Source organism: Ranitomeya variabilis, chromosome 1 (genome assembly GCF_051348905.1).
Source record: "Ranitomeya variabilis isolate aRanVar5 chromosome 1, aRanVar5.hap1, whole genome shotgun sequence".
Classification (NCBI taxonomy): domain Eukaryota; kingdom Metazoa; phylum Chordata; class Amphibia; order Anura; family Dendrobatidae; genus Ranitomeya; species Ranitomeya variabilis.
This window is the reverse complement of record NC_135232.1, coordinates 81,854,042-81,869,740: the sequence shown is the minus strand read 5'-3', so window position 1 is coordinate 81,869,740 and position 15,699 is coordinate 81,854,042. Positions and strand designations below refer to the sequence as shown.

The window sequence follows — 15,699 nt, the reverse complement described above, 5'->3', positions numbered from 1 at the left end:
TCATACAGCGTTGATCATACAGCGTTCGGTCTATACGGCATCGGTCACACAGCATTGATCATACAGCGTTCGGTCTATACGGCATCGGTCATACAGCGTTGATCATACAGCATTCGGTCTATACGGCATCAGTCATACAGCATTGATCATACAGCGTTCGGTCTATACGGCACCGGTCATACAGCATTGATCATACAGCATTCGGTCTATACGGCACCGGTCATACAGCATTGATCATACAGCGTTCGGTCTATACGGCATCGGTCATACAGCGTTGATCATACAGCATTCGGTCTATACGGCATCAGTCATACAGCATTGATCATACAGCATTCGGTCTATACGGCATCAGTCATACAGCATTGATCATGCAGCATTTGGTCTATACGCCATCTGTCATACAGCGTTGATCACACAGCGTTCGGTCTATACGGCATCAGTCATACAGCATTGATCATACAGCATTCGGTCTATACGGCATCGGTCATACAGCATTGATCATACAGCGTTCGGTCCACACGGCATCGGTCATACAGCGTTGATCATACAGCGTTCGGTCTATACGGCATCAGTCATACAGCGTTGATCATGCAGCATTCAGTTTATACGCCATCTGTCATACAGCGTTGATCATACAGCATTCGGTCTATACGGCATCAGTCATACAGCATTGATCACGCAGCATTTGGTCTATACGCCATCTGTCATACAGCGTTGATCATACAGCGTTCGGTCTATACGGCATCAGTCATACAGCATTGATCATACAGCATTCGGTCTATACGGCATCGGTCATACAGCATTGATCATACAGCGTTCGGTCTATACGGCATCGGTCATACAGCGTTGATCATACAGCGTTCGGTCTATACGGCATCAGTCATACAGCGTTGATCATGCAGCATTCAGTCTATACGCCATCTGTCATACAGCGTTGATCATACAGCATTCGGTCTATACAGCATCAGTCATACAGCATTGATCATACAGCGTTCGGTCTATACGGCACCGGTCATACAGCATTGATCATACAGCATTCGGTCTATACGGCATCGGTGATACAGCGTTGATCATACAGCATTCGGTCTATACGGCATCAGTCATACAGCATTGATCATACAGCATTCGGTCTGTACGGCATCAGTCATACAGCATTGATCATGCAGCATTTGGTCTATACGGCACCGGTCATACAGCATTGATCATACAGCATTCGATCTATACGGCACCGGTCATACAGCATTGATCATACAGCATTCGGTCTATACGGCATCTGTCATGCAGCATTCGGTCTATACGGCATCAGTCATACAGCGTTGATCTTACAGCGTTCGGTCTATACGGCACCGGCCATACAGCGTTGATCATACAGCGTTCGGTCTATACGGCACCGGCCATACAGCGTTGATCATACAGCGTTCGGTCTATACGGCACTGGCCATACAGCGTTGATCATACAGCGTTCGGTCTATACGGCATCTGTCATGCAGCATTCGGTCTATACGGCATCAGTCATACAGCGTTGGCCATACAGCGTTGATCATACAGCATTGATCATGCAGCATTCGGTCTATACGGCATCAGTCATACAGCGTTGATCATACAGCGTTCGGTCTATACGGCACCGGCTATACAGCGTTGATCATACAGCGTTCGGTCTATACGGCACCAATCATACAGCATTGATCATACAGCGTTCGGTCTATACAGCATCAGTCATACAGCATTGATCATACAGCATTCGGTCTATACGGCATCAGTCATGCAGCATTAATCATACAGCATTCGGTCTATACGGCACCGGCCATACAGCATTGATCATGCAGCATTCGGTCTATACGGCATCGGTCATACAGCATTGATCATACAGCGTTCGGTCTATACGGCATCAGTCATACAGCATTGATCATACAGCATTCGGTCTATGCAGCATTAATCATACAGCATTCGGTCTATACGGCACCGGCCATACAGCATTGATCATGCAGCATTCGGTCTATACGGCATCGGTCATACAGCATTGATCATACAGCGTTCGGTCTATACGGCATCAGTCATACAGCATTGATCATACAGCATTCGGTCTATACGGCATCAGTCATACAGCATTGATCCATACAGCATTCGGTCTATACGGCATCAGTCATGCAGCATTGATCATACAGCATTCGGTCTATACGGCACCGGCCATACAGCATTGATCATGCAGCATTCGGTCTATACGGCACCGGCCATAGAGCATTGATCATACAGCGTTCGGTCTATACGGCATCAGTCATACAGCATTGATCATACAGCATTCGGTCTATACGGCATCAGTCATACAGCATTGATCATACAGCATTCGGTCTATACGGCACCGGCCATACAGCATTGATCATACAGCATTCGGTCTATACGGCACCGGTCATACAGCATTGATCATACAGCATTCGGTCTATACGGCATCAGTCATACAGCATTGATCATGCAGCATTCGGTCTATACGGCACCGGCCATACAGCATTGATCATTGTTGTGAATTTGCTTTTTGCTCCCTCTAGTGGTTACTAGTTTTTTTTGACTCTGGTTTTTCTGTCATTCCTTTTATCCGCACCTGGGTCGTTAGTTAGGGGTGTTGCTATATAAGCTCCCTGGACCTTCAGTTCAATGCCTGGCAACGTAGTTATCAGAGCTAGTCTGCTGTGCTCTTGTCTACTGATCCTGGTTCCAGTTATATCAGCTAAGTCTGCCTTTTGCTTTTTGCTATTTGTTTTGGTTTTGTATTTTTGTCCAGCTTGTTCCAAATCTGTATCCTGACCTTTGCTGTAAGCTCTAGGGGGCTGGTGTTCTCCCCCCGGACCGTTAGACGGTTCGGGGGTTCTTGAATTTCCAGTGTGGATTTTGATAGGGTTTTTGTTGACCATATAAGTTACCTTTCTTTATTCTGCTATCAGTAAGCGGGCCTCTCTGTGCTAAACCTGGTTCATTTCTGTGTTTGTCATTTCCTCTTACCTCACCGTCATTATTTGTGGGGGGCTTCTATCCAGCTTTGGGGTCCCCTTCTCTGGAGGCAAGAAAGGTCTTTGTTTTCCTCTACTAGGGGTAGCTAGATTCTCCGGCTGGCGCGTGTCATCTAGAATCAACGTAGGAATGATCCCCGGCTACTTCTAGTGTTGGCGTTAGGAGTAGATATATGGTCAACCCAGTTACCACTGCCCTATGAGCTGGATTTTTGTATTCTGCAGACTTCCACGTTCCTCTGAGACCCTCGCCATTGGGGTCATAACAGTTTGCCAGGCCAGTATTAAATGTTTAATGCATTGCAGAAGAGGGATTATAAGAAAGAAGATTCTGAGTTTTTTTTTTCTTCTTCCCCTTTACCTCAGAGTGGCTATGCTTGCTGCAGACATGAATGTCCAGACCTTGATTACAAGTGTGGACCAGCTGGCTACTCGTGTGCAGGGCATACAAGACTATGTTATCAGAAATCCTAGGTCAGAACCTAAAATACCGATTCCTGAACTGTTTTCCGGAGACAGGTTTAAGTTTAGGAATTTCGTGAATAATTGTAAATTGTTTTTGTCCCTGAGACCCTGTTCATCTGGAGATTCTGCTCAGCAAGTAAAAATTGTTATTTCGTTCTTACGGGGCGACCCTCAGGATTGGGCTTTTTCGCTGGCGTCAGGAGATCCGGCATTGGCTGATCTTGATGCGTTTTTTCTGGCGCTCGGTTTACTTTATGAGGAACCCAATCTTGAGATTCAGGCAGAAAAGGCCTTGCTGGCTATGTCTCAGGGGCAGGACGAGGCTGAAGTGTATTGCCAAAAATTTCGGAAATGGTCCGTGCTGACACATTGGAACGAGTGTGCACTGGCCGCTAATTTTAGAAATGGCCTTTCTGAAGCCATTAAGAATGTTATGGTGGGTTTTCCCATTCCCACAGGTCTGAATGATACTATGGCACTGGCTATTCAAATTGACCGGCGGTTGCGGGAGCGCAAAACCGCAAATTCCCTCATGGTATTGTCTGAACAGACACCTAATTCGGTGCAATGTGATAGAAAAACCGCAAATTCCCTCATGGTGTTGTCTGAACAGACACCTGATTTAATGCAATGTGATAGAATCCTGACTAGAAATGAGCGGAAAATTCATAGACGCCGGAATGGCTTGTGCTACTACTGTGGTGATTCTACACATGTTATCTCAGCATGCTCTAAACGTATAGCTAAGGTTGTTAGTCCTGTCACCGTTGGTAATTTGCAACCTAAATTTATTCTGTCTGTAACTTTGATTTGCTCACTGTCATCTTATCCTGTCATGGCGTTTGTAGATTCAGGTGCTGCCCTGAGTCTCATGGATCTCTCATTTGCTAAGCGCTGTGGTTTTACTCTTGAACCATTGGAAAATCCTATTCCTCTTAGGGGTATTGATGCTACACCATTGGCAGCAAATAAACCGCAGTATTGGACACAGGTTACCATGTGCATGACTCCTGAACACCGCGAGGTGATACGTTTCCTGGTTTTACATAAAATGCATGATTTGGTTGTTTTAGGGCTGCCATGGTTACAGACCCATAATCCAGTCCTGGACTGGAAGGCTATGTCAGTCTCAAGTTGGGGCTGTCGTGGTATTCATGGGGATTCCCTGCCTGTGTCTATTGCTTCTTCTACGCCTTCGGAAGTTCCGGAGTATTTGTCTGATTATCAGGATGTCTTCAGTGAGTCTGAGTCCAGTGCACTGCCTCCTCATAGGGACTGTGACTGTGCTATAGATTTGATCCCAGGCAGTAAATTTCCTAAGGGAAGACTGTTTAATCTGTCGGTACCTGAACATACCGCTATGCGTTCATATATCAAGGAGTCTCTGGAGAAAGGACATATTCGTCCGTCTTCTTCCCCTCTTGGTGCGGGATTCTTTTTTGTGGCAAAAAAGGACGGATCTTTGAGACCTTGTATTGATTATCGGCTTTTAAATAAGATCACTGTCAAATTTCAGTATCCTTTACCGCTGTTGTCTGACTTGTTTGCCCGGATTAAGGGTGCCAAGTGGTTCACCAAGATAGACCTTCGTGGTGCGTACAACCTTGTGCGCATTAAGCAAGGTGATGAATGGAAAACCGCATTCAATACGCCCGAAGGTCATTTTGAGTACTTGGTGATGCCTTTTGGGCTCTCCAATGCGCCTTCAGTTTTTCAGTCCTTTATGCATGACATTTTCCGGAAGTATCTGGATAAATTTTTGATTGTTTATCTGGATGATATTTTGGTTTTTTCTGATAATTGGGATTCGCATGTGGAGCAGGTCAGGTTGGTCTTTAAAATTTTGCGTGAAAATTCTTTGTTTGTCAAGGGCTCAAAGTGTCTCTTTGGTGTACAGAAGGTTCCCTTTTTGGGGTTCATTTTTTCCCCTTCTGCTGTGGAGATGGACCCAGTCAAGGTCCGAGCTATTCTTGATTGGACTCAGCCCTCGTCAGTTAAGAGTCTTCAGAAGTTCTTGGGCTTCGCTAACTTCTACCGTCGTTTTATCGCTAATTTTTCTAGCATTGTGAAACCTTTGACGGATATGACCAAGAAGGGCTCCGATGTAGCTAACTGGGCTCCTGCTGCCGTGGAGGCTTTCCAGGAGTTGAAACGCCGGTTTACTTCGGCGCCTGTTTTGTGCCAGCCTGACGTCTCACTTCCCTTTCAGGTTGAGGTGGATGCTTCGGAGATTGGGGCAGGGGCCGTTTTGTCGCAGAGAGGCCCTGGTTGCTCTGTTATGAAACCTTGTGCCTTTTTCTCTAGGAAGTTTTCGCCTGCCGAGCGAAATTATGATGTGGGCAATCGGGAGTTGTTGGCCATGAAATGGGCATTTGAGGAGTGGCGTCATTGGCTCGAGGGTGCTAAGCATCGTGTGGTGGTCTTGACTGATCACAAAAATCTGATGTATCTCGAGTCTGCTAAACGCCTTAATCCGAGACAGGCCCGCTGGTCATTGTTTTTCTCCCGCTTTGATTTTGTTGTCTCGTATTTACCAGGTTCAAAGAATGTGAAGGCCGATGCTCTTTCTAGGAGCTTTGTGCCTGATGCTCCTGGAGTCGCTGATCCTGTTGGTATTCTTAAAGATGGAGTTATCTTGTCAGCTATTTCTCCGGATCTGCGACGTGTGTTGCAGAGATTTCAGGCTGATAGGCCTGAGTCTTGTCCACCTGACAGACTGTTTGTCCCGGATAAGTGGACCAGCAGAGTCATTTCCGAGGTTCATTCCTCGGTGTTGGCAGGTCACCCGGGAATTTTTGGCACCAGAGATCTGGTGGCCAGGTCCTTTTGGTGGCCTTCCTTGTCAAGGGATGTGCGGTCATTTGTGCAGTCCTGTGGGACTTGTGCTCGAGCTAAGCCTTGCTGTTCTCGTGCCAGCGGTTTGCTCTTGCCCTTGCCTGTCCCGAAGAGACCTTGGACACATATCTCCATGGATTTCATTTCTGATCTTCCGCTATCTCAGGGCATGTCCGTTATCTGGGTGATATGTGATCGCTTCTCCAAGATGGTCCATTTGGTTCCTTTGCCTAAGCTGCCTTCCTCTTCCGATCTGGTTCCTGTGTTTTTCCAGAACGTGGTTCGTTTGCACGGCATCCCTGAGAATATTGTGTCAGACAGAGGATCCCAGTTCGTTTCTAGGTTCTGGCGATCCTTTTGTAGTAGGATGGGCATTGATTTGTCGTTTTCGTCTGCTTTCCATCCTCAGACTAATGGACAGACGGAGCGAACCAATCAGACTTTGGAGGCTTATTTGAGGTGTTTTGTCTCTGCTGATCAGGACGATTGGGTGACATTCTTGCCGTTGGCTGAGTTTGCCCTTAATAATCGGGCTAGTTCCGCCACCTTGGTTTCGCCTTTTTTCTGCAACTCTGGTTTCCATCCTCGCTTTTCTTCGGGTCATGTGGAGCCTTCTGACTGTCCTGGGGTGGATTCTGTGGTGGATAGGTTGCAGCAGATCTGGAATCATGTGGTGGACAACTTGAAGTTGTCACAGGAGAAGGCTCAGCGCTTTGCCAACCGCCGCCGCGGTGTGGGTCCCCGACTACGCGTTGGGGATTTGGTATGGCTTTCTTCCCGCTTTGTTCCTATGAAGGTCTCCTCTCCCAAATTTAAACCTCGTTTTATTGGGCCTTACAAGATATTGGAAATCCTTAATCCTGTATCTTTTCGTCTGGATCTTCCTGTGTCGTTTGCTATTCACAATGTATTTCATAGGTCCTTGTTGCGGCGGTACATTGTGCCTGTAGTTCCTTCTGCTGAGCCTCCTGCTCCGGTGTTGGTTGAGGGCGAGTTGGAGTACGTGGTGGAGAAGATCTTGGATTCTCGCCTCTCCAGGCGGAGGCTTCAGTACCTGGTCAAGTGGAAGGGCTATGGTCAGGAGGATAATTCCTGGGTGGTCGCCTCTGATGTTCATGCGGCCGATTTAGTTCGTGCCTTTCATGCCGCTCATCCTGATCGCCCTGGTGGTCGTGGTGAGGGTTCGGTGACCCCTCACTAAGGGGGGGGTACTGTTGTGAATTTGCTTTTTGCTCCCTCTAGTGGTTACTAGTTTTTTTTGACTCTGGTTTTTCTGTCATTCCTTTTATCCGCACCTGGGTCGTTAGTTAGGGGTGTTGCTATATAAGCTCCCTGGACCTTCAGTTCAATGCCTGGCAACGTAGTTATCAGAGCTAGTCTGCTGTGCTCTTGTCTACTGATCCTGGTTCCAGTTATATCAGCTAAGTCTGCCTTTTGCTTTTTGCTATTTGTTTTGGTTTTGTATTTTTGTCCAGCTTGTTCCAAATCTGTATCCTGACCTTTGCTGTAAGCTCTAGGGGGCTGGTGTTCTCCCCCCGGACCGTTAGACGGTTCGGGGGTTCTTGAATTTCCAGTGTGGATTTTGATAGGGTTTTTGTTGACCATATAAGTTACCTTTCTTTATTCTGCTATCAGTAAGCGGGCCTCTCTGTGCTAAACCTGGTTCATTTCTGTGTTTGTCATTTCCTCTTACCTCACCGTCATTATTTGTGGGGGGCTTCTATCCAGCTTTGGGGTCCCCTTCTCTGGAGGCAAGAAAGGTCTTTGTTTTCCTCTACTAGGGGTAGCTAGATTCTCCGGCTGGCGCGTGTCATCTAGAATCAACGTAGGAATGATCCCCGGCTACTTCTAGTGTTGGCGTTAGGAGTAGATATATGGTCAACCCAGTTACCACTGCCCTATGAGCTGGATTTTTGTATTCTGCAGACTTCCACGTTCCTCTGAGACCCTCGCCATTGGGGTCATAACAGATCATACAGCGTTCGGTCTATACGGCATCAGTCATACAGCATTGATCATACAGCATTCGGTCTATACGGCATCAGTCATGCAGCATTGATCATACAGCATTCGGTCTATACGGCACCGGCCATACAGCATTGATCATACAGCATTCGGTCTATACGGCACCAGCCATACAGCATTGATCATACAGCGTTCGGTCTATACGGCATCAGTCATACAGCATTGATCATACAGCATTCGGTCTATACGGCACCGGCCATACAGCATTGATCATGCAGTATTCGGTCTATACGGCATCGGTCATACAGCATTGATCATACAGCGTTCGGTCTATACGGCACCGGCCATACAGCATTGATCATACAACATTCGGTCTATACGGCATCGGTCATACAGCATTGATCATACAGCGTTCGGTCTATACGGCACCGGCCATACAGCATTGATCATACAGCGTTCGGTCTATACGGCACCGGCCATACAGCGTTGATCATACAGCGTTCGGTCTATACGGCATCAGTCATGCAGCATTCGGTCTATACGGCATCAGTCATACAGCGTTGATCATACAGCATTCGGTCTATACGGCACCGGCCATACAGCATTGATCATACAGCATTTGGTCTATACGGCATTGGTCATACAGCATTGATCATACAGCGTTCGGTCTATACGGCATCGGCCATACAGCATTGATCATACAGCATTCGGTCTATACGGCACCGGTCATACAGCATTGATCATACAGCATTCGGTCTATACGGCATCAGTCATACAGCATTGATCATGCAGCGTTCGGTCTATACGGCATCGGTCATACAGCATTGAGCATGCAGCATTCAGTCTATACGGCATCGGTCATACAGCATTGATCATGCAGCATTCAGTCTATACGGCATCGGTCATACAGCATTGATCATGCAGCATTCAGTCTATACGGCATCGGTCATACAGCATTGATCATACAGCATTCGGTCTATACGGCACCGGTCATACAGCATTGATCATACAGCATTCGGTCTACACGGCATCAGTCATACAGCATTGATCATGCAGCATTTGGTCTATACGGCACCGGTCATACAGCATTGATCATACAGCATTCGGTCTATACGGCACCGGTCATACAGCATTGATCATACAGCATTCGGTCTATACGCCATCTGTCATACAGCATTGATCATACAGCATTCGGTCTATACGGCATCTGTCATGCAGCATTCGGTCTATACGGCATCAGTCATACAGCATTGATCATACAGCATTCGGTCTATACGCCATCTGTCATACAGCATTGATCATACAGCGTTCGGTCTATACGGCATCAGTCATACAGCGTTGATCATGCAGCATTCGGTCTATACACCATCTGTCATACAGCGTTGATCATACAGCATTCGGTCTATACGGCATCAGTCATACAGCATTGATCATGCAGCATTTGGTCTATACGGCACCGGTCATACAGCATTGATCATACAGCATTCGGTCTATACGGCATCTGTCATGCAGCATTCGGTCTATACGGCATCAGTCATACAGCGTTGATCATACAGCGTTCGGTCTATACGGCACCGGCCATACAGCGTTCGGTCTATACGGCACCGGCCATACAGCGTTGATCATACAGCGTTCGGTCTATACGGCATCAGTCATACAGCATTGATCATACAGCATTCGGTCTATACGGCACCGGCCATACAGCGTTGATCATACAGCGTTCGGTCTATACAGCATTGATCATACAGCATTCGGTCTATACGGCACCTGTCATGCAGCAATCGGTCTGGACGGCATCAGTCATACAGCGTTGATCATACAGCGTTCGGTCTATACGGCATCAGTCATACAGCATTGATCATACAGCATTCGGTCTATACAGCATCAGTCATACAGCATTGATCATACAGCGTTCGGTCTATACGGCACCGGTCATACAGCATTGATCATACAGCGTTCGGTCTATACGGCATCGGTCATACAGCATTGATCATACAGCATTCGGTCTATACGGCATCTGTCATGCAGCATTCGGTCTATACGGCATCAGTCATAGAGCGTTGATCATACAGCATTCGGTCTATACAGCATCAGTCATACAGCATTGATCATACAGCATTCGGTCTATACGGCATCTGTCATGCAGCATTCGGTCTATACGGCATCAGTCATACAGCGTTGATCATACAGCGTTCGGTCTATACGGCATCGGTCATACAGCATTGATCATACAGTATTCGGTCTATACGGCACCGGCCATACAGCATTGATCATACAGCATTCGGTCTATACGGCATCGGTCATATAGCATTGATCATGCAGCGTTCGGTCTATACGGCACCGGCCATACAGCATTGATCATACAGCGTTCAGTCTATACGGCATCAGTCATACAGCGTTGATCATACAGCATTCGGTCTATACGACTGTCACGATATGGTATGAAATATCATAAGTTAGTTTTCTTGCTAGCATGCGGGGGCTAAAACCCCCCCCTCTCTCTGGTTCTCTTTCCTTCCCTGTGTTTCTATCTGTCTGTGTAGAAGAGCTTGCCTTGTGGGGGAGTTTTATTGACGAAAGGTATTTACGACTAGCATAGCTGCAAGAGAAATTTGTGTTAGCAGGAACTGTTAGAGAAACTTCTAGAACGCATGGAAGGTCTTTGTTCTGTTTTTGGAAGATATTATGCAAACCGTTTAAGTTACGAACACCAAAATATATCGTCATAATCACACTCGGAGGATCTACGCATCACTCTAATCACAGGCTTGTAGCTCCATCTGGTACAGAGGTAGGGATTTCTCTGTCAGTGTGCGTGACAAATAGGACATATTTGATCTCATCGGAATGCCCACGATACTATGAGATGAACGATGGGTATGGTGCGATTATTTTATGTTCTGTAGCGAAGTTACGGGCATCAGATATATTTAATGCCCAGTTAGTGAAACCGAAGAGGTAGGAGGAGTTGGAAAACCAGGCCCTTTCTGTGAGGTCACAGACTGTAGGTTTTAAGTGCTGGCAGGCATCCAAGAGAGCAGAGTTGTGAGTTTTTTACCTGAAGCGACCAGACTGCGAGTGCCAATGCACTGGGATAGATGGAAAGCTCCTAGCCTGTTGCCTGCAATGCAATGATCTGAGAAATGTGAGTGTTATCTTTTCTTCATTTAATCCTTTTATTTTTATAATTACCTTGTACATATTTACAATTGTCTCATTTGTAACATCTTTGTAAAATATTTTTATAAACACTGCCTAAAAATCATTTATGGGGTATATTATTTAATACTAGTTCGTTCTTCCTGCCCTAAACCGTACCCTGTCTCTGAAGGGAATTACGCTACTGTTTTTTTTGGGGTTTGCTCCAGACCCGTTCAATTGGAGCTGGTGGCAGCGACCGTGTGCCAGCTTTTGGGGGTCCCTGTAGCGACTGCGGCTTGATAATTATTGTTCCTGCCTGAGTGGGAGTAGTTATCGTGTCGCTGCAGTGCACCCAATAGCCAGTACATAGCAGGCAGCGTTTCTGGCGACTAATCACCCTAGGTGCAGTACCTAATCTGACCTGAGAGAAAGGGGGGCGCCAGAGAGCTGCAAGGGTTAAGTGGAACTGCAAGCGGGATATACACAAATCCCTGCAGTTCATGGTATACTGAAGAGCAGTGGGATACCTAAAATAAGCCCCTGCTGTAAACAAGAGGTCAATAGCCTCGTGTGTGTTTTTTCATCACATTGTGGCAGTGGAGGGATAACTAGGATAAGCCCCCTGCACATGTGACAGCCGGCTGCTGGTCTAAAGTCACCCCGATCCGTGACATATTGTGGGCAGCGGCTAAGGGATCTTGACAGTCACGGTGTGAATCGTGACAAATTGGTGGCAAGGCGGTGGGATATTAGAGCATTAGTGATTTGGTTTGAGCAATCATTCCTCTCACTAAAAACTTGCAGAAAGTTCTTGCGAGAACTCTGCGCAAATAAGTTTGGAGAACGAACTCAGTGTTTATTAGTTGTGAGACAATTGTGTACTGGTAATTATCCCTTCCCTTTTTCTTCGTTTTTCTATCCTATCTTTTATTTGGCAACCATGGTTGTGCTGGGAGAAACCTTTTATGAGCAGCAGACCAAAGACACCCTTGTGGCCTTATGCAAGTCACAGCACATTGACTATGCAAGCAAAAACAAAAGCGAACTGGTCGCAGCCCTGATGCAATGGGAAGCCGCTCTAGACCACTCACAGGGCCCAGAAGCCGCAGATGCCAGCACCAGCGAACATGGTGCTGCAGCAGAGGTCCAACCACTGAATGCTGGCCCTGTTAGCAATCCGGGCGAATTGGACCCCCACCTGCAGGCGGCCTTGAAAGAATTCCCCACTGACGACCATGAGGGACGTCGGCAGCTGATTCAGCAATACCGGCAGGAGGCTGAGGCCCGAGCTGAGCGAGAGGCCCAGCGAGAGGCAGAGAGAGCCGAGCGAGAGGCCCAGCGAGCCGAGCGAGAGGCCCAAGCGCAGTGGGAGTACCAGCTGCAGATGGCCCGACTGCAAATGCAGGGGTCGTCCCAGTCCAGTCGTGAGCCCAGCAGCGCTCAGACACCAAAGCCCCGGCCCGACCACTTTCCTGTTATGGAAAAGGATGGGGACTTGGACACGTTTCTGCGGGCCTTTGAGAAAGCCTGCAGACAGTACCAGCTGCCTACACAAGAATGGGCACGGTACCTGACACCAGGGCTGAGAGGAAAAGCTCTGGAGGCGTTTGCTGCACTCCCTCAAGAACAAGATGGTGACTATGAGGCCATCAAGCAGGCTCTGATAGCCAAGTACCAGCTTACACCCGAGGTGTACCGTAAAAAGTTCCGGACCCTCCAACGTGGCCCACACGACAGTTACAGTGATGTGGTGCATGGACTGGGGACCCGCTTTGACAAGTGGACCCAAGGACTGTCAGTGACCACCTTTGTACAGCTGCGAGACCTGATGATCAAAGACCAGTTCTTCCGTCTTTGCCCAACTGAGGTGCGACAGTTTGTGATGGACAGAGAACCCAAAGACGTGACGAAAGCAGCGCAGATTGCCGATGCCTATGAGGCCAACCGTAGATCGGAAGTGCGGAAGCCAGTCACCACCAGCTGGAGAGGGGGTAAGCCTGCAGCCAACGCCAGTACCCCTGCCAGCCAACACACCAGAGGTCCTGTCCCCGTGGCCAACAGCACCAGACCTACCACCGAACTTCGCCAGTGTTACCACTGCAGGCAGACTGGACACCTCAGTCACCAATGTCCAGCCAGGCAGAAGAACCCCTCATCCCAGGCCCCAGGGCCTAATGCAGCCGTTCTTTTGGTGGGTGGTGTGGTTGGGAGGGGGTGTGACAACGTACAGCCCGTCACTGTGGGAGGTCGTGTTGCTACAGGCCTCAAGGACACCGGGGCTGAACGAACCCTCATCCGACCCGAACTGGCGGCCCCTGAATAAATCATTCCGGGGAAAACCCTAACTGTCACTGGGATTGGGGGCATCAGCTGTCCCTTGCCAATGGCCCGGGTTTTTATTGATTGGGGTGCTGGGAGCGGGGTGAAGGAAGTGGGGCTGTCTGATAATTTGCCCACTGATGTTTTGTTGGGGACTGATTTGGGGAGGTTGGTTGCATACTTCGTGGATGACCCTCCTCCCCAATCTACTAATGAGGGTAAAGTTAACCCTGGGGATGATGATGATGATGATGATGATGATGGGAAATCGCATGTGTTACCTGACCATGCTTTATCTTGTAATGATGCATCTGTTAACCATTTTTTCCCTAGGATTGATGGTGAAAATGTTGTACCTGTGCCAACTGTACCTGATAACGCTGTTTCTATGAAAGTTGATGTGTCCGTAGGTACAGGAGTGCTCAGCCACGTCGCTCTGCGGAGTGAGACGGCTGAGGAACCCCTAGCAGGGGCAAGTGTCGGTGCTACCGGAAATGGGGAAATACATGGGAACCGTGAGGAAGGTGATGCCATGCAATTGACCAGTGCCACCGAGGAAGGTAACTGGCCCATAAGTAGCAATGCTCCTGAGGTAATGGGGGTGGATGGGGAGGTAGAGCCCATAGCAGCATCGGCTGATGGGTCTGTAGAAACCCCCGGGGAGACAGCCTACGTAGCTGCTGTCACCCGCAGTCAGAGTGCCCGGAACGCAGATACCTGTCTGCCTTCCGGACCCTCCTCAGTCATCAGTGTGACTGAACCAGAGGTGGACCCAGTGCAGGTCCCAGAGGGCTCCCGTGGGGAAGGGACCCTGACGTCGCTTCTGGCTTCCCCTAGCCAGGAGTTTCAGGCCGCTCTGCACACAGATGCGAGCCTAGAGAGTTTGAGACAACTCGCCGGGACGTCATTCTCCGAGACTGATAAGGAGAAGGTGTTCTGGGAAGGAGGAAGGTTGTACCGGGAGACAGTACCCGGAGAATCACAAAAGGAGTGGTTGAGGGAAAGACAGCTGGTCGTCCCGCAGCAATTCCGGGGTGAGTTGTTGCGGATTGCCCATGAGATCCCACTAGCTGGACACTTGGGGATCAGCAAAACTAAGGCCCGGCTGTCTCAACACTTCTATTGGCCTAAGATGGGGACAGATGTGTCAAACTACTGCCGCTCCTGTGTCACCTGTCAAAGAGTGGGGAAGGCGGGGCCTGCTCTTAAGGCTCCCCTGATCCCTTTGCCAGTGATAGAGGAGCCTTTCCAGAGGATTGCGGTGGACATTGTGGGCCCGCTGGCCGTCACCAGCAGCTCTGGAAAGCAATATATTCTTACTGTGGTAGACTACGCTACCCGGTACCCAGAGGCAGTAGCTCTGTCGTCAATTAGGGCAGATAAGGTGGCGGATGCCCTGTTGGCCATCTTTTCACGTGTAGGATTTCCCAGGGAAATGCTTACTGATCGAGGGACCCAATGTATGTCTCACCTAATGGAGGCTCTCTGTAAGAAAATGCAGGTGAAGCACCTGGTATCGAGTGCATATCACCCACAGACCAATGGCTTGTGTGAACGCTTCAATGGTACCCTCAAACAGATGCTACGCATGCTGGTTGAGACACAAGGGCGCGACTGGGAGCGGTACCTCCCACACCTGCTATTCGCTTACCGAGAGGTTCCGCAGGCCTCGACGGGGTTCTCCCCCTTCGAGCTCCTGTACGGCAGGCGAGTCCGGGGACCCCTTGGGTTGATAAGAGAATCCTGGGAAGAGGAGCCGAACCCTTCTGAAGTGTCCATAGTGGAGTATGTCATGCGCTTCCGTGACAAGATGCAGACCTTGACGCAGTTGGTGCATGACAACATGACGCAGGCTCAGGCTGAACAGAAGCACTGGTACGACCAGAACGCCCGGGAGCGGACCTACCACGTGGGTCAAAAGGTGTGGGTGCTGGTTCCTGTACCAACGGATAAGCTTCAGGCAGCCTGGGAG

General features: G+C 48.7%; 1 protein-coding gene across 3 annotated transcripts in view; it reads right to left on the bottom strand.

Annotated features, from left to right (window-relative positions):
- The window catches only part of C1H5orf34 (chromosome 1 C5orf34 homolog), a 101,804-nt gene that overhangs the window by 54,191 nt on the left and 31,914 nt on the right, over positions 1-15,699 (bottom strand). The gene's annotated exons all lie outside the window — the stretch shown is intronic.